General features: G+C 32.6%; 1 long non-coding RNA gene across 1 annotated transcript; it reads left to right on the top strand.

The window, feature by feature from the left end:
• The first annotated feature begins 574 nt into the window (after window positions 1-574).
• On the top strand, window positions 575-1,869 carry LOC127724205 (uncharacterized). The gene is made up of 2 exons (XR_007992385.1): window positions 575-771; window positions 1,683-1,869. It is a non-coding gene; the product is annotated as an uncharacterized LOC127724205 (long non-coding RNA).
• Window positions 1,870-2,292: the final 423 nt, after the last annotated feature.

Raw genomic sequence — 2,292 nt, 5'->3', positions numbered from 1 at the left:
GCTTGAAAACTAACCCCGTGAAATATTTATAATTTTTCTTAAAAGTTAAACTATAAATCATTTCTCTGATTTTTGGAACTACGTCTAACTAGTTTTATTTTAGATTTCAAACCATTTGTTACTCTTTATTCATTATAATATCGAAAGGATCGTGCGCATAAAAGAACATAGTTACATTTGATTAAGTATAAGCATGCAATACAATTATGGAATGATGTTACCGTATCATATGTGCAGTTTCTGTTGAATATATTTACAACTTTTTTTAGACTCGGGACGATTTAGATCTTGACACTTGCCTATTGTTGAAGAATCTGGGTTGCCCTCTAGATGACTTTTGATTCTTTCATTGTCTTTGGCGTTGGGTTTCTGTGTCAATGACATATACCACACATCTCTTTTTATTCGTATCAAAGCACATAGTATAATGAAATCATGTCGATCAGTGGTCTCGATCATCCAGCCGCTTTATTTTTCAAAGTATAGCGTCTGGATGACAAGTGATATAGAAATGGTAATTTATGACAATCGGAATAGTATCGGCTTTTTTATCTTGTTTAAATGGGAGAAGTTGGTTATTGACTTCGGAAGAAATTACATTACGATAATATTATTGAAAAGTCCGAGTGTTTCGATTGTTGTTTGGATTAGTCGAATGACATCGTTTAAAGCTATTTTTATTTGTTTGTGACGTTATACAAATCATGGAAAACACCAGACAGCATGGCTTGGCCGCGAAGGAAAATAACAGCACAGCCAACCTTGGGCTTGGTAAGATGTTATAACAATACAAACTGTAACATAAATTTCAATGCAACCTGATACATTGAGTAGTTATATTTTTTATGCATTTCCGTGCTATGCAAACGAGTTAATAGTTATACAATTAAATGACAAATTTTGTATTGACTGGGACCACTCGAATAGTCGTACATGCTATAAATACAATTTGGGGTTGATATGTAGTATCTTTAACTTTATAAATATTTGATGAAAAGGGGCTATGACGCCGAAATATGACCTTCATCCAAGATTAGATTGTTGTACCTATCTGTATAAGAGAGTTTGCATCTTGATATGTGTAAAATAAAGGGGGGAGAGGACAGATTCACAATGATGTACATATTCAAAGAAGGGAACGCAATCCAAAACCCTAAGTGAAGAAAAACAGACAAAGTGTATCTAGAAGATGCCATTTTGTATATACACCAAACGGATAAAATGTTCTATACTGGATTTAAAAAAAAACATATGCACTTTGCTTAAACAATAGAGATTAAAATGGGACACGTTGTTATGCAAAATAAGGAGATGCGGTATGAATGTCAATGAGACAACTATCCACCCAAGTTCAAATGAAGTGAATGTGAGCAATTATAGGCAACTGTATGGCCTTCAACAATGAGAAAAACGCATGCATGGTTTGGATAGTGAATAGAAACAGGGACTGTGTCAAGAGACACCAACCCGACCAAAGAGCAGGAAACAGCCCAATGCCTCAAATGTGTCTTCAATGCAGTGAGAAAATCACCCTTCCGGAGGCGGGATTCAGCTTATCCCTGGACACTAATTTATACAATATATTTGTATGATTTTTTTCTCAAACAATAATTTTTTTTTCATATATATGCTATGTTGATGACCAAAATTGATATGATTTTAATATTTATTTTCTTTTGTAGACAAACCAATGATGATTTCTGGACACAGATTTTATATGATAAATGTCAAGAATTAAAAAAATATACACAAAGCCAAAAAAGATACACAGACGTATATTAAGTCTATAAAACAAAAATCAAGAACAAAATTTTTGTCAGACATGTCAGAGCATTAAGATTTGTATTTACAAATTAAAAATCATGTAAATTAAAACAATTAAACAGTTAGTTTTCTCGTTTGAATTGTATCACATTTGTTATGTCACGCCCTTTTATAGTTGACTATACGGAATGGAGTTTATCAATATTGAAGGCCGTGCAGTGACTATATTTGCTTATATCCACGTCATTTTAGCTCTGGTGGGTTGTTGCCTCTTTAACAATCATACCATATCTCCTTATTTTTATATAAAGGTTCAAAAGAGAAGATATTGTTCTTGTGAAGCTGTCCTTTCTTGCATACTTATACATGATGGATATTAAAATTATAGTAGAAATGATGGAGATCTGAAACAATAAATCAGTTAATCAATAACAATCATAAGGATATTCCTCTAGAGAAGTAGAATACACTTTTGAGTTGTTGGTTTTTTTACAAGTTACCATGCAGTATGGGATAAATCCTATTCCA

Source organism: Mytilus californianus, unplaced genomic scaffold, assembly GCF_021869535.1.
Source record: "Mytilus californianus isolate M0D057914Y unplaced genomic scaffold, xbMytCali1.0.p SCAF_14, whole genome shotgun sequence".
Lineage (NCBI taxonomy): Eukaryota > Metazoa > Mollusca > Bivalvia > Mytilida > Mytilidae > Mytilus > Mytilus californianus.
This window is presented reverse-complemented; position numbering and strand designations above follow the sequence as displayed.